Raw genomic sequence first — 24,977 nt, 5'->3', positions numbered from 1 at the left:
TTGAAGTAGCAGTTAGCTCTGACACTCACAGATGTGAGCTAGACAGCTAGCCCAGGGCAAGTTTTTGAGACGTGTGTGTGGTATGTGGTTAAGGTGTGGATACTAGCTGCGCTGTGTAGCAGCAAGTCTGTGTGTCTCTTTTTGTTGGAGCATTTCCCTCACTCCTGTGTACCCTACTCTCTATAACACCTGCCCTTGGCAGCAACCACAGCCCTTCTACTCCCTAGGACTCTCATGTATATAGTGCTATATACACAGTTTTTGTGTCAATATCTCGGACCTAGGGGTCCATAGCACTTATATGAACATTGTTTGCCTTTCCTCTCCTGCCCCGTTTTGGTATCCCCTCCATTAGATTTCAGATACTTATACTTTGGAGCTTTTGGCTCCTTATTAAAGTCTACTCTACGATACCTTTTTTGCCCACCGTCTGGATCCTAGTGTGTAGTGGCATGTTCCTACTCTTGTCGTTGTACCCTTAAAAAATTGTGCATGTTTTCTCACTGCCTTAATGCTTACAAGCTGTGTATCTTGTCTCCCTTGTCACTTGCTATTGGGGCAAGACGAATTGGTATGTAATTAACCGCACTTCAAAAATAAAGAATTTATTAAAAAAAAAAATTATATATATCTGTATAAAAAAATAATGGGGGGGGGGCGTGGCTTGGCTGTCCGAGAAGATGGCTGCCTAAAACTTGTGCTCCCCGCTGGCTCAACACTAACCTCGCCAACCCGCACTCAGACTGCAGATATGGGGAAAACCCACCGAGCGGCACACGTACAGAGACCCACGGACACCCCTAAGGGGACCCCGACCCCCTCCATGAAACACTACCTGGTGACACAGGCGGACCTTGAGTGCCAGGCCTCCAACGACTCCACGGCCTCAGGCCTCTGGAACCCGCCGTCACCGAGGGGGGAGCGGATACACACGGAGAACGGAACGAAGGCATCAGGGGAATACCCGCCCGATATAGTCTCCCTTCTGAAAGATTTACCGACGAAAGCTGACCTAAAGGCTGCAAATCTCGACCTGCGTGCTTCTCTCACCTCAGAACTCCACGCGCTGCGGGAGGATATCCAAGGCCTCAGTCAGAAAGTGGTGCAGCTGGAAGCTGACTGTGACCACATGTCAAGGGCACAGACGGCGAACACAGCAGCATAACACAATCCTAAAGCAATTAGCACTGCACGTCGAGGATCTGGATAATAGGGGCAGAAGACAGAATATACGTGTCAGGGGGCTCCCTGAGGACTTAGATAAAATGGCACCAATCCAAACCACGCTACTGGAACTATTTAATAAGCTCCTGACCAGACCACCCCAGACACACATAGGCTTTATCCGAGCCCATAGAGCGTTAAGACCTCAGGGGCCCCCGGAGGGACCACCGAGGGACGTTATTTGCTGCCTGGAAAGCTTCCAGCTAAAGGAGGAGATCCTCCGCAGGGCCCAAGGAACGGAGAAGGTGCTCCTGGGAAACACCGAAATCCAGCTGTTCCCTGACCTCTCCCAAGCCACCCTAGCATACCGGAGGGCAATGAAACCGCTCACCAGACAACTCCAAACGGCTAACATCAGATACCGCTGGTGTTTCCCTACAGGAATACAAATTACGACACCCAAGGGCCCCTTCACGATAACCAACGATGAAGAGCTGGCAACCATCCAAAGGGAACTTCACCTGGCACCGGAGAAGCTGAAGTGGCCGAACCCACTCACCTTCTATACCGCTAACCGCAGAATATCAGGTACAGGCCCCATGCCCCAAGGAATCAGGAACCTCCGCACACAGACGACAAGACCCGCGGGGGCACCTAACTAGCAGCACACCTCTCGCACACTCACTGTCAGGGTACCTGAAGTCTCTACCTCTGAGAGAGGTAGAGACTTAGAAGTTTATCCGTCCAGAAGGGCTGTTTCCTCCGTCCCTCGCGGTCCTTCCGGTCATTTACACGCCGGCCGCGAGGGATCCACTTCCTTTTGTAACACGACGCCCAGCAGTCGACGTCATGACGCCAACCCGGACCGACCTGTCACTCAATTGTCTGGAAACTAATCAGGACTCGTCGGAGGCGTGTCTACTCTCCTGAGCCAGGGTATTTAACAGTGCTTCTTCCATTTGCTAATTGCCCTGTCGTGGTTCTAGCCTGTCTAGTCACTCAGCGCTCTTGTATTCCAGTTATCCTTTTGGTTCCGACCCGGCTTGTTTGTATTACTCTGCTTATCTCTGTTACCCTTTGACTCGGCTTGTTCCTCGCTTACCTGTCTTCCCGTTCCCTCGTCCTCGGCTTGCCTTTGACCATTCTCTCTATCTCCGTACGTTAGTCCGGCCATTCTAAGGTCCGGTATACGTACCTTTCTACTGTCTGTACTCTGCGTGTTGGATCCCTGTCCCGATCCTGACATTACGACAGGGCCAATGGATCCTGCAAGTACAAACAGTCAGCTTGGTCCTTCCGATCCTAGGTTTGAAGCCATGGAACACAGAATGGATCAGATGGCCCTAGCACTACAGGCGTTATTATCTCGTGCTAATAACCCACCAGAGGAGACGCGTACTACTTCTATTTCCTCTGCGAGTTCAGGCCTAGAGGTAGCCACTGTAGGTGCCTCTTCCCGTATTACCCCACCAGTACGTTATGGTGGTTCACCTGAGAAGTGTCGTGGTTTTTTTAAACCAGATCAGTATCCACTTTGAATTACAACCTCGCTCCTATCCTACAGATAGGGCGAAGGTTGGATTTATTATCACCTTACTCATTGAGAGAGCTCTGAGATGGGCCAACCCATTATGGGAGAATGATAACCCGTTAGTATATAATTATAATGCCTTTGTAGCTGCCTTTAGAAGAACTTTTGACCCTCCTGGTAGAAAGGTCAATGCAGCTAGATTACTTTTGCGCCTGAGACAAGAGAACCGAACACTTGTGGATTATGCACTAGAGTTCAGGTCTTTGGCGGCAGAAGTTAAGTGGAATGAGCAGGCTTATATAGATGTATTTTTGAATGGGCTATCAGATGTAATCCTTGACGAGGTTGCTACTAGAGAGCTTCCTGAAAATTTGGAGGATTTAATTTCGTTCATTTCTCGTATTGATGAGCGTTTAAGAGAGAGACAGAACACTCGAGAGAGGAACTTTAGACCTTCCTTTAAATTAGCTCCCGCATTTCAAAGTCCTGATTCCACTACCTCACTGTTTCCTGAACCTATGCAGATAGGCAATACTCGCCTCTCAGAAGAGGAGAGACAGTACAGGAGAAGGGAGGGATTGTGTATGTATTGTGGAGTCAGAGGTCACTTACGCCTGAATTGTCCTAATCGCTCGGGAAACGCCCGCACCTAAGTTTCTCTAGAGGACAGGCCTTGGGTGTTTCTATTTTGTCCTCTACTCATAATTATAAAGATCACAGGCTTCTGCTACCAGTTTCTTTAACTTGGGAGAAGGGAGTGCTAAAGACCATGGCTTTGATAGATTCCGGAGCTGCTGAGAATTTTATCGACCAGGCCTTTGCTACTAAACACACTATCCCATCCGAGTTAAGGGATACACCCTTGGCCGTTGAGGCCATAGATGGTAGACCTTTACTTGAGCCTGTTATCTCTCGTGAAACCATACCCGTTAACTTAACTGTTGGTATCTTACACGAGGAAGACTTATCGCTTATGCTTATTTCGTCCCCTTCTGTTCCCATAGTCCTGGGTTACCCATGGTTAAAGAGACATAACCCTATTATTGATTGGGAGTTAGGGGAGATACTCTCATGGGGCCAGGGTTGCCAGGAGAGGTGTTTACGGAGGGTTTCTCCATTGGGTGTAATTAACACACCAAGTAGTTCTACCCAGTCTACAGATATACAGATACCGCCTCTGTACCTGGATTTAAAAGCAGTATTCGACAAAAAGAATGCTGATACTCTACCTCCACACAGGACTTTTGATTGTAAAATTAATCTACTACCTGGTACCATGCCTCCGAGGGGCAATGTATATCCTCTATCCACCAAAGAGAATTCAGTTCTAGAGGAATATATTCGGGAGAATCTAGACAAAGGATTCATTAGGAGATCTTCTTCTCCTGCCGGGGCTGGTTTTTTTTTTGTTAAAAAGAAGGATGGTTCCCTAAGACCTTGCATTGATTACCGAGGTTTGAATAAAATAACCATCAGAAATGCCTATCCGATCCCCTTGATTACCGAGCTGTTTGATCGCCTAAAGGGCTCTAAAATTTTCACCAAGTTGGATCTCAGAGGGGCATATAACTTGGTGAGAATCCAGCAAGGACACGAGTGGATGACAGCTTTCAATACCCGTTATGGGCATTATGAATACACAGTCATGCCTTTTGGTCTTTGTAACGCACCGGCAGTATTTCAGGATTTGATTAATGAAGTTCTTAGGGAATTTCAACATGATTGTGTTATTGTGTACCTGGACGACATACTTATACACTCTAGAGAGATTGAGACCCACCACAGACAAGTCAGAAAGGTATTACACAAACTTCTTCAACATGGGTTATACTGCAAATTGGAGAAATGTAGTTTTGACCAGTCTCAGATAGACTTTCTTGGTTACGTGATTTCTGGGGAAGGATTTAAGATGGATCCCGACAAACTCCAGTCTATTTTAGATTGGCCATTGCCTAAGGGACTCAAGGCTATTCAGAGGTTTATTGGTTTCTCCAATTATTATAGACGCTTCATTAAGCGATACTCTTCTATTATTGCGCCTATTACCAATATGACCAGACAGGGGGCTGACACTAAGACTTGGTCTACTGAAGCTCTCGTTGCTTTCAAGACTCTCAAGGAACTTTTTGCTTCTGCTCCAATTTTAGTCCATCCTGATACGACTCTGCCGTTCCTACTCGAGGTCGATGCCTCTGAGACAGGCGTAGGTGCTATTCTGTCACAAAGGTTAGGGGTGGACAAACCACTACACCCTTGTGGGTTTTTTTCCAAGAAACTGTCTGGGTCTGAGAGCAGATATGACATCGGTGACAGGGAATTATTAGCGGTCATTATGGCTTTAAAGGAGTGGAGACATTTATTGGAGGGGACCTTACATCCTGTTACCATTTTAACGGATCACAAGAACTTGTCCTATATTGGGGAGGCTAAGCGACTGTCCGCCAGACAAGCTCGTTGGTCCTTATTCCTGACCCACTTCAATTATGTGCTTACTTATAGACCTGGTTCTAAGAACTCTAAAGCCGATGCTTTGTCTCGCCAATATGAACCTTCTACTATATCTGAACCGGTGCTTTCCGCTATAGTTCCGAAATGCAATATTATAGCTAACACGAATCTCAGGATTCACTCTCCGTTACTTGCCGAGATCTTAAAGCTGCAACATCTAGCCCCTAAACAGACTCCCGGGGGTCGACATTTCGTTCCTCCTGCTCTTCAACTGGAACTGTTACAATGTTTCCACAACAGCAAGGTGGCTGGACATCCTGGCATTCGCAAGACGTGCGCTTTGATCTCCAAAGACTTCTGGTGGCCTGCTTTACGTAGGGATATTAAGGATTTCATCGGTGCGTGTGAGGTTTGTAATAAGACCAAGCAACCTCATACGCTTCCATGTGGATTTCTGCATCCCTTAGAGGTTCCAGAAAAGCCATGGTCCTGTTTGGCTATGGACTTTATTGTCGATTTACCTATATCTAAAAAACAGACTGTTATCCTCACCGTGGTTGACAGATTCACCAAGATGGCTCACTTCGTTCCTCTGCCTAAACTTCCGTCTTCTCCCGAGTTGGCAGAGATATTCGCAAGGGTGATTTTTCGTTTACATGGGATACCCTCCCAAATTGTATCTGACAGAGGTTCCCAATTTGTTTCTCGTTTTTGGAGATCCTTCTGCTCTCAACAAGGGTATCAAATTGAATTTCTCTTCCGCCTATCATCCTCAGTCTAACGGTGCTGCTGAACGGACCAACCAAAAGATTGAACAATATTTACGTTGTTTTGTTTCCGAACACCAGGACGATTGGGTCGGTTTGATTCCTTGGGCGGAGTTCGCGCACAACAATCTCGTTTGTGATTCTACTCATTCAAGCCCCTTCTTCATGAATTATGGCTTTCATCCATCCATTCTTCCCTCGGTTTCTCCTTCCCAAGGGGTACCGTCGGTTGATGTTCATGTTGCCAATTTGAGGAAGTTGTGGGATCAGACTCGACAAATTCTTCTGCACAATTCTATGCTGGTTAAAGGGACACTATAGTCACCTGAACAACTTCAGCTTAATGAGGTTGTTCAGGTGAGTGCTACAGCTACCCGGAGCCTTTTTCTTGTAAGCACTGTATTTTCTGAGAAAATGCAGTGTTTACATTGGAAGCTTGGAACACCTCTTGTTGCAGTCAATCAGACGGCCACCAGAGGGACTTCCGAGTTCAGAGGCCCTAAAAAGGCCTCTCGTCCGATGCATTCTGGGTGAATGCATCAGACGGGCTATCAGCACACAAAGCACTGTGAACGCGCTTTGTGTGCTGATAGCCTGTCAGCACTGCTGTGGGCGTGGCTTCAGCTGACAGCTTCAGCTTCAGCTGACAGCTGAAGCCCGAACCCACAGGGACGCTTACGGTCCACAATAGTGGTTGAAGGGGGGGGGAGACCTACTCTCCTCCCCCCCCCCCGGCCCCCACCGCTGTGCGGCGGGTGGGGGCCCTAAAATTATCAATAAGGGGGGGACCTATTGTCCCCCCCCGGCCCCCACCCCTGATTGGTGGGTGGGGGCCCTAAAATTATCGATAAGGGGGGGGACCTACTGTCCGTCCCCCCGGCCCCCACCCCTGTGCGGCGGGTGGGGGCCCTAAAATTATCAATAAGGGGGGGGACCTATTGTCCCCCCCCCGGCCCCCACCCCTGTGCGGCGGGTGGGGGCCCTAAAATTATCAATAAGGGGGGGACCTATTGTCCCCCCCCGGCCCCCACCCCTGAGCGGTGGGTGGGGGCCCTAAAATTATCGATAAGGGGGGGGACCTACTGTCCCCCCCCCGGCCCCCACCCCTGTGCGGCGGGTGGGGGCCCTAAAATTATCAATAAGGGGGGGACCTATTGTCCCCCCCCCAGCCCCCACCCCTGAGCGGTGGGTGGGGGCCCTAAAATTATCGATAAGGGGGGGGGACCTACTGTCCCCCCCCCGGCCCCCACCCCTGTGCGGCGGGTGGGGGCCCTAAAATTATCAATAAGGGGGGGACCTATTGTCCCCCCCCGGCCCCCACCCCTGAGCGGTGGGTGGGGGCCCTAAAATTATCGATAAGGGGGGGGGACCTACTGTCCCCCCCCGGCCCCCACCCCTGTGCGGCGGGTGGGGGCCCTAAAATTATCAATAAGGGGGGACCTACTGTCCCCCCCGGCCCCCACCCCTGAGCGGTGGGTGGGGGCCCTAAATACAAAGGGGGGGGGGACCCTAGTTAACCCTCCCCCCCCCCCAAAAAAAAAAAATTATCTCCCTACCTACCCCCCTCACCCTAAAAATAATGAGGGGGGGAACATTAACTAAAAACCTGTAAAAAAAAAAAAGAGATAAAAAAAAAAACTTACCATTCGATGTTTTCTTTCTTCTAAAATCTTCTTTCTTCAGCCCAAAAAGGCCAAATAAAAATCCATAATAACCGACGCAATTAAAAAAAAAAAAAAAAAACGAGCGCAAAAAAAATAATCCGTCTTCACCCATGGAGGGCTCCGCGCAGACTGAGCTCCGCAGGGTGGGGAAGGCTTATAAAGCCTTGCCCCGCCCTGCAATTAGGCTAAGAACACTCTGATTGGTGGGTTTAAACCAATCAGAGTGCTCTTTGTCATTTTACAAGCGTGGGAAAGTTCTTTGGAATTTTCCCACGCTTGTAAAATGACACAGAGCACTGTGATTGGATGGATTTCAAGCCATCCAATCACAGTGCTCTGTGTCATTTTACAAGCGTGGGAAAATTCCAAAGAACTTTCCCACGCTTGTAAAATGACAAAGAGCACTGTGATTGGATGGCTTGAAATCCATCCAATCACAGTGCTCTGTGTCATTTTACAAGCGTGGGAAAATTCCAAAGAACTTTCCCACGCTTGTAAAATGACACAGAGCACTGTGATTGGATGGCTTGAAATCCATCCAATCACAGTGCTCTGTGTCATTTTACAAGCGTGGGAAAATTCCAAAGAACTTTCCCACGCTTGTAAAATGACACAGAGCACTGTGATTGGATGGCTTGAAATCCATCCAATCACAGTGCTCTGTGTCATTTTACAAGCGTGGGAAAATTCCAAAGAACTTTCCCACGCTTGTAAAATGACAAAGAGCACTGTGATTGGATGGCTTGAAATCCATCCAATCACAGTGCTCTGTGTCATTTTACAAGCGTGGGAAAATTCCAAAGAACTTTCCCACGCTTGTAAAATGACAAAGAGCACTCTGATTGGCTTAAACCCACCAATCAGAGTGTTCTTAGCATAATTGCAGGGCGGGGCAAGTCTGCGCGGAGCCCTCCATGGGTGAAGATGGATTATTTTTTTTTGCGCTCGTTTTTTTTTTTTATTGCGTCGGTTATTATGGATTTTTATTTGGCCTTTTTTGGGGCTGAAGAAAGAAGATTTTAGAAGAAAGAAAACATCGAATGGTAAGTTGATTTTATCTCATTTTTTCTTTTTTACAGGTTTTTAGTTAATGGTCCCCCCTCATTATTTTTAGGGTGAGGGGGGTAGGTAGGGAGATATTTTTTTTTGGGGGGGGGGAGGGTTAACTAGGGTCCCCCCCCCCCTTTGTATTTAGGGCCCCCACCCACCGCTCAGGGGTGGGGGCCGGGGGGGACAATAGGTCCCCCCCCTTATTGATAATTTTAGGGCCCCCACCCGCCGCTCAGGGGTGGGGGCCGGGGGGGGGACAGTAGGTCCCCCCCCTTATTGATAATTTTAGGGCCCCCACCCGCCGCTCAGGGGTGGGGGCCGGGGGGGGGACAGTAAGTCCCCCCCTCATTGATAATTTTAGGGCCCCCACCCGCCGCACAGGGGTGGGGGCCGGGGGGGACAGTAGGTCCCCCCCTTATTGATAATTGTAGGGCCCCCACCCGCCGCTCAGGGGTGGGGGGCGGGGGGGGACAGTAGGTCCCCCCTCATTGATCATTTTAGGGCCCCCACCCGCCGCTCAGGGGTGGGGGCCGGGGGGGGCAGTAAGTCCCCCCCCTCATTGATAATTTTAGGGCCCCCACCCGCCGCACAGGGGTGGGGGCCGGGGGGGACAGTAGGTCCCCCCCTTATTGATAATTGTAGGGCCCCCACCCGCCGCTCAGGGGTGGGGGCCGGGGGGGGACAGTAGGTCCCCCCCTCATTGATAATTTTAGGGCCCCCACCCGCCGCACAGGGGTGGGGGCCGGGGGGGGGACAGTAGGTCCCCCCCTTATTGATAATTTTAGGGCCCCCACCCGCCGCACAGGGGTGGGGGCCGGGGGGGGACAGTAGGTCCCCCCCCTTATTGATAATTTTAGAAAGCGAGCTGAGCTGTCAGTCAGACAGCTCAGCTCGCGAACGCGCATTCCGCGCACATGCGCGGTAAAGCGCTCAGGTTCTTCATAGGGCGGCATTCAATGCCGCTCTATGAAGAACGCGATTGGTGCAGCGCGAAGCCGTCCCATTGGGCCCCGCGATTTCGTCATTTTGACGAAAAAGGGGGCGCGGCCGAGCGGGGAGCTCGGCGCTGGAACGGAGGTAAGTTTTTAATATAAAAACACCGAATTTTTTTTTTTAATGAATGAAAGTTCATATAAAAGCAAGAAGGAAGGCTGGGGGACCTGTCTTTCTTGCTTTTATATGGTGACTATAGAGTCCCTTTAAGAAACACGCTGATAAACGTAGAAGGTCGGCTCCGGTTTTTGTTCCAGGCGATAGAGTATGGTTGAGTACTAGAAACATTCGTTTAAAAGTGCCTTCCATGAAGTTCACTCCTCGTTATATTGGACCTTACAGGGTTCTGACTCGAATTAACCCAGTTGCGTATCGTCTAGCTCTCCCATCTGCCTTACGCATCCCTAACTCCTTTCATGTTTCATTGCTGAAACCGCTAGTCTGCAACAGATTTTCCTCCACGGTATCCTCTCCTCGCTCTGTTCAGGTGGAGGGTCAGGAGGAGTATGAGGTTAACTCTATCATCGATTCTCAAATCTCCCGGGGGAGAGTACAATATCTGGTCGACTGGAAAGGATATGGTCCTGAAGAGAGGAGTTGGGTACCTCAAGAGGATGTTCATGCTCCTCGCCTCCGCAGGGCGTTTCACTCCCGCTTCCCATCTCGTCCCGGTTCCTTCCGCCCGGTGGGCGTATCTGAGAGGGGGGGTACTGTCAGGGTACCTGAAGTCTCTACCTCTGAGAGAGGTAGAGACTTAGAAGTTTATCCGTCCAGAAGGGCTGTTTCCTCCGTCCCTCGCGGTCCTTCCGGTCATTTACACGCCGGCCGCGAGGGATCCACTTCCTTTTGTAACACGACGCCCAGCAGTCGACGTCATGACGCCAACCCGGACCGACCTGTCACTCAATTGTCTGGAAACTAATCAGGACTCGTCGGAGGCGTGTCTACTCTCCTGAGCCAGGGTATTTAACAGTGCTTCTTCCATTTGCTAATTGCCCTGTCGTGGTTCTAGCCTGTCTAGTCACTCAGCGCTCTTGTATTCCAGTTATCCTTTTGGTTCCGACCCGGCTTGTTTGTATTACTCTGCTTATCTCTGTTACCCTTTGACTCGGCTTGTTCCTCGCTTACCTGTCTTCCCGTTCCCTCGACCTCGGCTTGCCTTTGACCATTCTCTCTATCTCCGTACGTTAGTCCGGCCATTCTAAGGTCCGGTATACGTACCTTTCTACTGTCTGTACTCTGCGTGTTGGATCCCTGTCCCGATCCTGACACTCACGCATTGGAACACTCTGGGACGCTCCAAAGTCCAGTCCCCCACTGGGTGAGGCACCGGGGGCCCTGGCACCCATACCAACTGCCGCACAGGCCAGTGGCGCGATGCCACCAACAGCATGAAACAGACTTTCACCAACAGGACCGGGAATGGTGTGCCTCACCGATCACTCGTCCCGCAAGTCCTATTGTTTTACCGCACATTGTGACGTGGTTGGAGAGTTCTGCGGGGGGGGGGGGGGGGGTAGGGAGCACCGACCAGGGGGAGCCCCGAGGGACCACAGCGGCCAGCGATGATCTGCTTGGGAGCATGCTGGGTCCCCTGGGCTCTACCCGCTCGGGGAACCCTAGGTCCCCTCTCTATGTTTGACATGCAATACCATCAACCACAATATGGGGACTTACACCTTGGAGACCTGGGACTATAAGCTCCACCGCTCACCCATGCAGCAGGTACCGGGGGGGTGCGGGGGGAAAGGGATACCCGGCTGAGCTGGGAGCCCGGTGGGGAGGCCCAGAGGGGGTAAAAGGCCCTGCAAAGCTCACGACCTACCAAGGGGAGGGGGGTCACTCTTTTGTTTTATTATGAACTGGTATAAATGCTGTGGGCTGTGTGGGAGGTGGGATGCGCTGACTGGGGGGCGCCCCGAGTGATGAACGGTTTGGGAGCGCACTTGGTCCCCTGGGCCCAACCCACTCGGGGATTCCTACACTCAACTGCCAGTTTGATGCTCTGACAGGGTATAACACACATTAAGCGGAGGAGGAGCGAGGTGACGGGGGTCGGGAGATGTAGGTGGAGTGCTTTGTGATCACGTTTCACAAAAGTTCTTTTATCCTGTTACAACTTCTTGTTAAGTTACTGCCATTACATGTACCTTTTTTTTTTTTTTTTGGCGAGGTTACATGACAGGCTGCCTTATTAAAACACAACGAGCCGTAAGTTGGGGGGGCGGGATACTTTGACTGGGAGGAGCCCCGAGGGACTGCAGTGATCTGCGACGACCTGCTAGGGAGCACACTTGGTCCCCTGGACACCACCCACTCGGAGATTCTAGGACTCCTTCGACTGCCCTATTGGATTGGGTGACAAGATATAGGTGCGCAGTACCCTCTAACCCACAGGTGGGAGAGGGAGCCACTGCACCCCGACGCTCATTCCCACGCGTTGTCACTTGCAACACAACTTTCACATAACTGAACCACATTTGCTCTGTCTACCCCCTCCACCCTTTCCTCCCCGCTTCTTCCCTCACCCCCTTCTCCCTGACACACCCTACTCACCCCATTGCCACGGACCCCCTGACAGACATGACCATGGACATGTCTAGAGACTGCGGACCGGCCACTAGCCCCTTGACACCGGCCCCCATCACAGTAACTACAATGAACGCCAGATGGCTGAATAAACCGGAGAAGCGAACCGGAGCCCTTAGGGATTTCCAAGCGCAAAAGGCCTCCGTGGTATTCATACAGGAGACACATTTTCGTGAGGGGGCGAGGCCCAAGCTAACAAACCAGCATTACCCTGTAGGCTATTATAGTGACTTCCAGGGTGGGAAATCCAGGGGAGTGGCGATTCTGCTACACAGACGGCTCCCGTTCACGGAGCTGGAGGTCTTGTCTGACCCGGAGGGACGCTTCTTGTTCCTTAAAGGGAAGATAACAGACAGGACATACACCTTTGCCTCCGTCTATGCCCCTAACAAGGGCCAATATAGGTTCCTGGCCAGGACGCTCCGTGCCCTCAGGCGTTTCGCAGAAGGGGTTTTGGTGCTGGGGGGAGACCTGAATGTCGCTTTGGACCCTAAATGGGACTCCTCACAGGGGCAGTCACATCTCCCTGCGCAACACATCACAGCAATCAAGACCCTCCTCTCCAGGGCCCACCTGGTAGACTGCCGGAGGGCATTTCACCCTGATGAGAGGGATTACACATATTACTCACACCCACACAATTCATACACATGTATAGACTACCTATTCATGTCACATAACCATCTGCCCCTGGTGCTTGGGGCTGACCAGGGGACTGCGACGTGGTTTGACCATGCACCAGTGACAGTCACACTACGGTCTCCCCTGTTCAGGCCCACGGTGTCAAAATAGCGATTAAATGAATCCCTGCTCACAACACCTGACATCACAGCAGACATAGAAACAGCACTAAAAGACTACTTCACGGACAATACACGAGGCCAAACCTCCCCCGCTGTGCGATGGGAGGCACATAAAAGCGTGATCAGGGGGCACTTTATACAGAAAAGCGTACACATCAAAAAACAGAGGGAAGCTCGCAGGCTCCAGCTTATCACGGACATACAACACCTAGACACCCTCAATAAACGATCACACCTGCCCACGCATCAGGCCACGCTCCTCACCCTACGAAGGGAACTAACCACACTCTTACACACTCAACACCACAGGGCAGCACTGCGGCATAAGGTGTTTTTCTCTATACACGGAAACAAGAGCGGCAAACTATGCGGAGTTACTATGCGGAGCTGTACTCCCTCCCATGGCCACAAACGGCAGCACAGACACAAAGACTAAAGGACTCAATAGACGCGTACCTCCGGACACACAACCTCCCCTCCCTGACGACGGAAACGAAAGATCGGCTGGAAGAGCCGATCACACCCGAGGAGCTGGCACACGCCATCAAACACACTAAACCATATCAGGTCTTAAGATCAACTTCGCCAAATCGTACATTCTGAACCTAAACATCCCCACACAGAGGGCGGAGCATCTCCGCCAGAACTACCCATTCCAATGGGCCCAGGGTAAAATACGGTAACTGGGCACCTGGCTGACGGTCAAAGAATCAGACCTCTACACGACAAATTTCACCCCACTGCTGTCCAAATTCCAGACAGTTGCCACCAGGATAAATGGTTGGAAACCATTCCAAAAAGTCAGTTAATACGGGTCAGGAGAGTACAAAAAAACTTAAGGAAATCAGAGAAATAGAAAAAAAGAACAGGAGAGATCTGATGATACCTAAACCTAAAAAAACTCCCCAAAACGACCACAAATTTTCTTCCATTACACAATACAACACACAACATTGGAAAATAAAAAAAAGATTCTCAATAAACATTGGAATATGCTATGCAAAGATTCCATATTAGGTAAAGTGTTACCTAAAAAAACACCAATTATTTTCAGGAGAACAAAAAATCAGAAAAATATATTAGCGCCCAGCTATGCATTAAAAATTCCACGTAGGAGGGCTTCCGAGGAAGATGGCTGCTCGATGTTAGAGCTCCGCGGGAAGCAGGAACACAATAGCTCACAGTAGCGGTCGACCACAAGTCCGATCCCAGCAATCCACAGCGCAAAGCCCCACAAACGTGGCACACCACGGGGGGAGGCAGGAAATCAAAATCCAACGCGGCAGTCGCCCCAATATTCCGGAGCCGCGGGGAACTCGAAAGTCACACACAGGACCAGGGACCCATCACTAAAAGAGACCTGCAAAGCCTCCTACACGACATTAAAAGTAACATGGCAGCAGAATTCACAAAGCACTTAGCTCCACTAAAAAAAGAAATGGCTGACCTGAGTAAAAGAACATTAGATATAGAAGACAGAATAGAGCAGGTCACCTCAGCCTCCACTACCCAAGCAAAAACTATCCTGGAACTAAAAGAGCAAGTCAGAGCCCTTGAAGATGCACAGGAAGATTTGAATAACCGCTTGAGGCGAAATAATATTAGAATCAGGGGGATCCCTGAATCCATCACCATGGGCACTTTAACAGCCACATTAAGAGAAACCCTCTGCGGCCTATTGCCAGAAGCGCAACCGGCAGAGTGACTCATGGACAGAGCGCACAGAGCTCTGAGAGCCCCAGCCTTAAACGCGACTTTACCCATAGACGTAATAGTGCGCATGCACTACTTTCATGTCAAGGAGGCCATTATGAGAGCAACGCTACCCCGCTACAAATTGAAGGCCATCAGGTCCAATTCTTCCAGGACCTGGCCCCGAGCACTCTACGTAAACGAAGGGAGCTACGGCCCCTCACACAAGCACTGACTCAACAAAGAATCAGATATGCATGGGGCCACCCGTTTAAACTCCTGGTGCGTAAGGACAACCAGGCCTTTACCCTCCACCACCCGTCAGAAATGGCAGAATTTGCAGAACATCTCGGGATCACAGGTCTGGACCAAGGACCACACCAGTCGCAGGCTAGAGCACCCTCCCAGCGACGCAGAGGCCCTGGAGGACCCACAGAACACAGAGACTAACGCTAGCCATATAGACACGCCAACCACCAGATACCTAACAGCGACTCGACCCGCGCCACCAGGAGCCCAGAGATCGCCCGACCGCCCGCTGCACGCCCGTCACAAAGAACAGAGACACCTCTTCACGCACAAGGAAAGAGACTGAAATACCCTACAACGTATCCAGAAATAGAGACAATCCAAGAGACAGCAAGTATACTGGGGGCCGGGGCGGAGCCTGACCACGGAGCAGTCCAAACGTGTGCTGCATGAGCTCCTGTGTCTGGCACACTAAACTCGACAGCAAAAACGAGCTAAATGCCTACTGGGCTGCAGAACCTTACCCTGATCCTGACATGCCGGCGGTTCCGGGGATACCTCTCGCGGGCCGCTCCTCCGCTGGCAAATCTGACTCAAGGCTTTGCGGCCTACCAGTAACTGGGCCAAGGAGAGACGGCCGCTCTCCTACAGCTCTAACTGGAGGTGACACACGACTAAAGAGGTCCCCCCACCCCGGACTGGCGGGGGTTATCCCGGTCCTACCTGGCAAGCACCCGGACGGCAGATACCTGCCACAGTGAACAACAGGCTGACTCAGACCAGCAGCAGCTGCGCTCCCCTGGGCTGCCCAAGATGGCGGACACACTCACCTCGCACACAGCAGCGAACTACGTGGAGCGAACACTCCAGGGTATCGACAAGCTATTTGCCCGATTCTGGGCCAAGCTGGAGAGGCGAGCGCAGACCACACAGTGACCCAGACAAAGGGATACCCAGAGAGGCCTAAGCCCAAACACTGAAGGCTTTCAAACAGGCACAAAACATACCCAGCAATCTACCAAGCCCAGGACCAGCCCACGCAAGCCGAGGGTCAGAGGGGCTTACCCAGCAGAGACCACCAAGTGGGCGGAAAGAACCCCGCCGCAAGCAACAAACACGCACTAGGACCCTCCACCGCCTGCGTGGAAAACGGGACTTAGACCCTCTGGGTCATGGGGCCTGGAGCCCGAAGTTGGCAGCACTTGAACCCGAAGCCAACGAGAGGGTGAGTGCTTTCCAAAACGCACCTTGACCCTGGAGAAGCCAAACGCCCGCAGCAAGAGCATACCGGACATGGGTATCGGTTAAGCCAACACTGGACTGATTACCTGTGGGGGGTAGCCACCGGCTGCACTAAACACTGCGCACTAAGGGCCTTACAGCGCACATGGAACTCGGTGATCTCCCCCCATTGCCTCTGGAGCGCTGTGCAGTATGCCAGTCGCCATTTATTGTCTAGCCTATATGTGTTTAAACGCTTAGTCAGCCACATTGCAGCCCTCGGCATCTCCCCATGTACTGATGCAGCCTCAGATTATATGTCTAGACCCACTGCTTAGCCTGGGTACTATGCCCTTCACCTGCCTCTTATGACTAAAACCCTAGCAAATGTATCCTGGTACTGTTAGACAACGACTGCATAACTACATTTTGATAACATAGCTATTCGGTACAGTCTGATAGAGATCGATATATATTTATGGCGAAATGCACCCTCATAGCTTGTTAACTTATTAGGATGATGTACCAACTCAGCTTGCCACTAACTGCAGCCAGTCATGTCAATCCACTTCTTGTACCCACGATTTTTGCTATTGTATATCGCTTTAACTAACAACCTGTGCCCACACGGAAACTAACTTGCTTCTAAGATAATAAGCTGTTGTTATACGCTAAGTTTTTTTTTTCATGTTCTCATTTTAAAAATGTGCAGAAACTCTTATGCCATGATAATGTTTTCAACTGTTACAATGGAGCTTGATATGGCTGTCGTGGCTACTCAAGTATGATGTACCCGGGACCCTCTCTTGGGCGGGCGGGGTGGGGTGATGGGGGGCTCCCTGGCTTCGCCACGAGCCCCACTAGGTATAACAGAGGGCAAAGCCAGATCCCCCCTGGGGGGAACACATAAACCCCAGCTCCCGCTGTGAATCCACGCAGCAGCCACCTGAAGAACGGGCACCCAGTTAGACAGCATATAAAGGGGGGTTCCTGGTGGTGCTCGCTCCCGGGCGGGTCGCGGGGGGGATGATGTTGTTGGGGGGCTCTGGGATTGAGTCTCAATCTCTCTCTCGGGGCGCTCTGATGATGTCGTCTCCCGTGTGGCCGGTACGGGGGTGGGTGCTGCTGAGAACTTAGACTTGTATGAAATCTAGAGATAGAGCAACATTTTTTTTGGGGTATTCATGTTTTGAGTATGTGGTAGGATTACAATTGGTGATACAGCTGCTATTACAAGCTCTTTCCATGTATATAGCTTGCTATATTAGGGTTTTGTACAAAACAACAGTATATAGATTTTTCTTTTTCTTTTCCCTTTTTTTCTCATCTAAACATATTGCATTAGGTTCGGTTGAACCCTGAAAAGTGATACTCTACCAACCAATTATACTAGCTACCAATACTGAATTATGGGCGGGATAACCTGGGGGGGAGGGGGTGGTGTGCCGCCCCCCTCCCCCCCCCTCCCCCCGGCTGGGGGCCGGGGAGGAGGGGGGCGGCGGACGCGGCGGGCGAGATCTTATTGGCGCGCTAACAGGGATTGAACAACATGTTAAATGTTTAATGTTTACTGTTTGATGCTTGATGTTGAAAACAAACACACAACTGAACCTCAGGACACGGACTTGTGAGTAAAACGACCATTCCACCATCACAGCCTGCAAGCGAGACTCTGACAGGCTGACAAGACCCACTACACACCTACACCACAACCCGCGACAAAACAGCCAAGGAGCTGCCAGACGACTACCCCAACTCCTACTGGCCCCAAGGATAAGACCAGTAGACTTACCTCCTCCACTCTCCCTGCATCGACCGGGCCCCTTGGGGACCCTACACCCAGGGCACGAGATACCCATAACCCAGAACACACAAACACACCTCATATCCAGATAGTAACCCAGACACAGAAGCTCAGTGACCACAATGCCCCTTACAATCAAGTGCGTGTCAATCAACGCACAGGGACTCAACTCCCCCTCCAAACGACACAGCCTCCTGAGATGGGCCTACAAACTCAAAGCGGACATACTCTTTGTCCAAGAGACCCACTTCACTGCCCAAAGAGCATTTCCCCTAACGAATAGATACTACAACCGAAGTTACTTTGCAAGCTCGCTAAACACAAAAACGAAAGGAGTGACCATTCTAATACGCTCATCCTGCCCGATAACGGGCATAACAAGCGCAGCAGACCCCCAAGGCCGTTTCCTAACTATCACGGGCTACATAGGGACCAGTCAATACGCATTTAGCACCATATATGCTCCGAATTCACCTGAACCTACTTTCTGGCCCCTATACTCGACACACCTACAGACGTACACAAATATACCGATCATCATCGGGGGAGACTACAACGCAGTCTACACCCCGGCTATCGACAGACAACATCGACCCAGAACACAACAGAATAGAAATGACACTCTATTTGCCAACTTTCTATCTACCCAACATCTTATAAATATCTGGAGGGCCCAACACCCGACCACGAAAGACTTTACCTTTTACTCACACCCACATGCATCATAGTCACGCATAGACAAATTTTTAATATCCCCGAAACTACTCTCCCAAATAACTGACACAACCATAGGACCGATAGCATGGTCCGACCACGCTAACATCACACTCACCCTAAATATACCCCAATTCAGAAGGCACTGGACGTGGAGGCTCAACCCTCTCCTACTACGACACAACACTCACAACGGAAATCACTAAAAACCTCACAGATTACTTCGAACTAAACTCCACAGCTGATACCTCCCCAATCTCCCTATGGGCAGCTGACAAAACAGTTATCAGGGGGCACTTGATTAGTCTAGCATCAGCCAAGAAACGACAAAGGCAACAAAGCCTCTTAACTGCCCTAACGGACCTCCGCCAACTGGAAACAGAACACAAAAGACACCCAAAGCTGGCCACCCTAGCCCAACTGACAGACGCACGACGCCTAGTGAAACAGCTCACACAAGCCGACACAGCAAAAGCCATGATGTGGCTCAAACAAACACATTATGAAAAGAATAACAAAGCAGACACGATGTTAGCACGTCGCCTTAAACATAGAATAGAGACTAAACAAATACATAAAATAAGGACCCAATCGGGACAACTGAGCAACAATCCAGATAGGATAGGAGAAACATTCCACAACTATTTCGCAGCTCTATACAACCACTCCTCCACATCAAGTGGAACAGGACAACTTGACGAAACGGCCATGACTGACTTTGCAGACAAATTGAACCTCCCCATCTTATCCCAAACCGCCAGAACCACACTAGCAGAGGAGGTCCCGGTGGAAGAAATAGCAGCAGCACTCAAAACCTTTAAACCCAACAAAAGCCCAGGCCCAGATGGTTACATGGCATTATATTACTGTCAGGGTACCTGAAATCTCTACCTCGGAGGAGGTTAGACTTTCTAACGGCCGTCCTCTCAGGGGGGCTGATTCACCCAATCCTCACAGCTCTCATAGCCGCTTTCACGCCGGCCGCGATAGCCCTGCTTCCTTTTATGACGCGGCGCTCAGGAGCCGACGTCATGACGGCAATCACGTCCCGACCTGTCAATCTAGTTCCGAACAACGAATCAGGGCTCGGCAAGGGCGGAGTCTTCAATTAAAGAGCCAAGGTATAAAATAGGGATGTGTGTAATGGTTCATTGCCCTGTCGTGGTTCTAGCTTGTCTAGTCACTCAGTGCTCTTATTCTGTTTGTCTTTTTGGTTCTGACTCGGCTTGTATTTTCGTTCCTGCTTAACTCTCGTATCCTTTGACCTCGGCTCGTCTCTCACTTACCTGTTCTCTCGTTCCCTCGACCTCGGCTTGTCTCTGACCATTCTTTGCTTTCTCCATACATTAGTCCGGCCATTCTAAGGTCCGGTATACGTACCTAGCTCCTGTTTGTATTCTGCGTGTTGGATCCCTGTCCCGATCCTGACATTACGACAGGGCCAATGGATCCTGCAGGTACAAACGCTCAGATTGGCACTCCTGACTCGAGATTTGAAGCCATGGACCATAGAATGGACCAGATGGCTCTGGCGCTGCAAGCATTACTATCCCATCCTAGTAATCAATCAGAGGAGATGCGTACACCATCCATCTCTCTTGCTAATACAGGCCTAGAGGTAGCCACAGTGGGAGCCATTTCCCGTGCTACTTCCCCTTTACGCTATGGCGGTTCTCCGGATACCTGTCGAGGTTTCCTAAACCAGATAGGGATTCATTTTGAATTACAACCCCGCGCCTACCCTACAGACAGGGAGAGGGTTGGATTCATAATCTCGTTACTCATTGACAAAGCTCTTAGATGGGCTAACCCTCTGTGGGAAAATGATAATCCATTAGTCTATGTAGCAGTACTTACCTTCTCCAGGGGCCGGCCGGGGTCCTCTCTCCTCGCCGCGCGCGGTCCTGCTCCTGCACGAGCTGCGCGCGGCTCATCCAACGACGAGATCAGTCGGGCGGGCAGTGACCGCGAGAAGCGGTCACGTGTCCCGCCTGACACTAAGAGCGCGCCGCGCATCTCGGGCGCGCTCTTAAAGGGACAGTGGGAGACAAAATTAGAATCAGTCTCCCATTGGCCCCTGTCATGCCACGTTCCCCATACACTCACGTTTTGGGGGCGTGGATATGACAGGGGCCAATCAAAGTGAACATTAGGGTATTTATACTCACCTGTTTCCTTTGCACCTTGCCCTATCGTGGTTTCTGTCCAGTTCCCTTTAGTGCTTGTATCGTTCAGTTGGTTTTTTGGTGCTTGACCTTGGCTTTGTTCCTGACTCCGCTCTCTCTTTATCCTTGCTTGTTTATCCGCTGGCTTGTCTTCTGTGTACCAGTCCTCGGCTTGTTCTACTTTACGCTGTCTCTCCGTTCCCTTGACCTCGGCTTGTTCTGGACTCTGTCTTTTCTTGTACTCGTCTAGTCCGGCCATTCTAAGGTCCGGTAAGACGAATCCTGGTTTCTTGTCTCTTGACTGTCTGGACTATTCCTGCGTGTTGGGGTATATTACCGTGACATTACGATAGGGCCATGGACCCCGCAGGTTTAGGACAACAGATGGCCACTCATGAGGCTAGATTCGCTGAACAGGATCACCGTATGGATCAAATGGCTCAAGCCATCCAGACACTGTTATCCAGATCAGCTCCGGTACCTGTACCTGCGCCTCCTGTAACCCCTATACCAGACACAGCTAATATGCCTAATGTTTCAGCACATCTAACCCCGCCACCTAGGTATGGAGGGGACGCTAAGACATGTAGGGGATTCCTTAATCAAGTGGAATTCCACTTTGAAATGTACCCACGTTCATTTCCCACTGATAGATCTAAGGTGGGTTTTCTTATGCACCAGCTTACGGATAAGGCACTTGAATGGGCAAATCCTATTTGGGAGGCTAATGGACCTATGGTACACGATTTCAATAGCTTCCTCACAGCGTTTCGTAGAACATTTGACACGACTAAAAGGTCAAAAAATGCCGCCAGGGCGTTAATGAGAATTAAGCAAGGATCTAAATCTGTAGCCGATTATGCTATTCAGTTCCGTACCCTTGCCTCACAGGTAGATTGGACTAACAATGGGCTTACTACTGCGTTTATGGAAGGTCTGTCTGAAACTATGTTGGATGAGGTAGCAGCTAAGGACCTCCCTGTACCCCTAGAGGACCTTATTGACTATCTCATCGATATAGATAACAGGATCCGTGACAGGTTATATACCAGGTCCAGAAATAGACGCTTTGTTCCCGTTAACCCACCTAGAGCTGAGACTCCCGAGGGATCTAAAGGGTCAGAGGAGGAACCTATGCAGTTAGGGGTTGCCAAACTTACTGACGCTGAAAAACTTTATAGGAGAAAGGAGGGACTTTGTCTTTATTGTGGTAGGAGGGGCCATATGAGACAAGACTGTCCCGTGCGTCCGGGAAACTATCGCACCTAAGACCGTATAGAGGACTGGCCTTGGGTGTGACATCAGAGTCCTCACATTTGCCTCTTAATAAATTGCTTCTCCCTGTTTCCCTGCACCTTGGTAGTAACTGCATAGCAGGGAATATACTAGCCCTGGTTGATTCCGGAGCGGCCGAAAACTTTATAGATTCCAGTTTTGTCAAGGAGAATAACATACCCACTAGAGAGAAGGAGACACCCTTGGCCGTTGAGGCCATAGATGGTAGACCATTATGCTCTCCAGTTATCACACATGAAACTGTACCACTACATATGTCTACAGGGGTGTTACACTCTGAAACCATTCGGTTTCAGATCATTACTTCTCCTTCCTCTCACCTCGTGTTAGGGTATCCTTGGTTGCGTACTCATAATCCCACTATTGATTGGGAGTCAGGACAAATAGTTTCTTGGAGTGATGCTTGCCAAGAGTCTTGTATTGTTAAAATCACCCCTTTGAATTCTACTAATATTCCTCCCGTGCCTACGGTCATACCCCCTCAGTACTTGTCTCTTAAATCTGTTTTTGATAAAAGGGAGGCTGAAAAGTTGCCACCTCACAGGCCTTACGACTGCGCTATTAATTTACTACCTGGTACTATGCCTCCCAAAGGGAGAATATATCCTTTATCTCCTCAGGAGAATCTGGTTATGGAGGAATATATTAAGGAATCTTTAGAAAAGGGATTTATAAGAAGATCCTCTTCCCCGGCAGGGGCTGGTTTCTTCTTTGTATCTAAGAAAGATGGCGAATTAAGGCCTTGTATTGACTATAGGGGCCTAAATAAAATCACCGTCAAAAATGCGTACCCCATACCTTTGATCACGGAACTATTTGATAGGCTTAAACATGCCATGGTTTTTACTAAATTGGACCTTAGGGGTGCTTACAATCTCATACGTATCAAAAAGGATCACGAATGGAAGACCGCATTCAATACCAGGAGTGGTCACTACGAATATACTGTGATGCCCTTTGGCCTTTGTAACGCCCCAGCAGTTTTTCAAGAATTTATTAATGATGTCCTACGTCAATATATACATACATTCGTAATAGTATACTTGGACGACATATTAATTTATTCTACTGATTTACAGACTCATCACATGCATGTTAAATTGGTGTTGAGAACTCTTCTTGTTAACGGTCTCTATTGCAAACTCGAAAAATGTTCATTTGATCAATCAGAAGTCCAATTCTTGGGTTATATAATCTCTGCCAAGGGGTTTCGTATGGATCCCAAGAAACTTTCTGCCATTATGGAATGGCCTCTACCTCAGGGTTTGAAAGCCATTCAGCGTTTTCTGGGGTTTTCAAATTATTATAGGCGTTTTATTAAAGGGTTTTCTGCCATTGTAGCACCTATAACCAGAATGACCAAGAAGGATGGTAATACTCATGTCTGGAAACCAGAAGCACTTGAGGACTTTGAATTCCTGAAGGCTTCATTTGCCTCTGCCCCTATTTTACAGCATCCTGTCCCTTCACTACCCTTTATTCTTGAAATTGATGCTTCTGAGATTGGGGTAGGTGCTATCTTGTCTCAAAGCGATTCACCTGAAAAGCCGTTACACCCTTGTGGCTTCTTTTCCAGACAGATGTCCAAAGCAGAGAAGAATTATGATGTAGGCAATCGTGAACTCCTTGCTATCATTTTGGCGCTCAAGGAATGGAGACATCTACTAGAAGGTACTAGGGATCCCATCCTCATTTTAACGGATCACAAAAACCTCTCCTACCTTAGTGAAGCAAAAAGATTGTCTTCTAGGCAGGCCAGGTGGTCTCTGTTTTTGTCTCGTTTTAATTACATAATCACATACAGACCAGGTGATCGTAATACTAAAGCTGACGCTCTGTCCAGACAATTCGAGACTACTGACAAACTAGAAATTTATGTTACCCCTGTCATTCCTCCCGACAGAATAATAGCTACTACTGTTCTTTCTATTTCTTCTTCCCTCTTACAAGCTATACAGGCTAAACAAAACATGGCTCCTGGGGAGAGGCCTGCTGATAAACTGTTCGTTGATATACCCGAGAGACGAGACATTATGTCATTATATCATGACACTAGAACTGCTGGACACCCTGGTATTTCTAAAACGTTCTCAGCAGTTTCTAGATATTTCTGGTGGGCTTCCTTACGCAAGGACGTCACCGATTACGTTAATGCCTGTACTACTTGTGCTAGTATGAAGTCCTCCCACAGAGTTCCTTGTGGGTTGTTGCATCCGTTGCCCATACCCGAGAGGCCGTGGTCCAATCTATCCATGGATTTTATTGTTGAATTACCTCCTTCGAATGGTAAAACTGTCATCCTGATGATTGTGGATCGTTTTTCTAAGATGGCTCATTTTGTGTCTCTTGTCAAATTGCCATCATCCAAGGAACTTGCCTCTATCTTTGCCAGGGAGGTGTTTCGGTTGCATGGTATTCCCACTTCGATAGTGTCCGATAGGGGTAGCCAGTTTATCTCCAGATTCTGGAAAACGTTTTGTTCAGAGATGGGTATCTCCCTCTCGTTTTCTTCCGCTTACCACCCCCAGTCTAATGGAGCTGCTGAACGTACCAACCAATCTCTAGAGCAGTATCTTCGTTGTTTCGTGTCCCACCATCAGAACAATTGGGCTGACCTTCTTCCTTGGGCTGAGTTTGCTCGTAATAATGCTGCTCATGAATCCTCCGGTAACAGCCCTTTTTACGTTGTTTATGGCCGGCATCACGTGGTCCTTCCAGCTGCATTCTCCTTACAGGGCATGCCAGCTCTGGATGAACATTTGGCTGGTTTACGTAATACTTGGGAGCAGGTTCAGTGTTCTTTGGTGGCTTCCGCTGCTCGCCAGAA

This window comes from Pelobates fuscus, chromosome 2 (assembly GCF_036172605.1).
Source record: "Pelobates fuscus isolate aPelFus1 chromosome 2, aPelFus1.pri, whole genome shotgun sequence".
NCBI lineage: Eukaryota > Metazoa > Chordata > Amphibia > Anura > Pelobatidae > Pelobates > Pelobates fuscus.
This window is presented reverse-complemented; position numbering follows the sequence as displayed.